Here is a 436-nt window from a genome sequence, read left to right as displayed (position 1 = left end):
ATAGCGCTGTGACTGCAAGACTGCATCACCACGGTGTCTTCAGAATGACTGTGCACACACCTTTTCCTCTGTGGTCGACACAGCGAGAACAAGCAGACTACAACAAGCTGTGCATCCCCTTGCCAACTGCCATAACAACAATCACAACATTCACTTGTCTCAGCCATTAGCGACATTGGCGACATTTTTATCAGACTGTAATACATGTGCCATTTCTGTGAACCTATTATTATAGGTTGACCTGTTATGTCATGTCATGTGACTTCCCAAATTAATTGTATTCTCCTACATCAGTTTCAGAGAAGGGCCAAATATGCAGCTCAGATCAACCACAAACATGTCAACCTGGGAAGAATAGTGCACTGCTAATAGAAAAAAAAAAGGAACTTATGTTTGTATGGGTATGTCGAAAGTGACAATATCCTCATTGGTGAAC

Source organism: Alosa sapidissima, chromosome 20, assembly GCF_018492685.1.
Source record: "Alosa sapidissima isolate fAloSap1 chromosome 20, fAloSap1.pri, whole genome shotgun sequence".
In the NCBI taxonomy this organism is placed as follows: Eukaryota; Metazoa; Chordata; class Actinopteri; order Clupeiformes; family Clupeidae; genus Alosa; species Alosa sapidissima.
The sequence above is the reverse complement of the archived record's forward strand: the minus strand, read 5'-3'. Positions refer to the sequence as shown.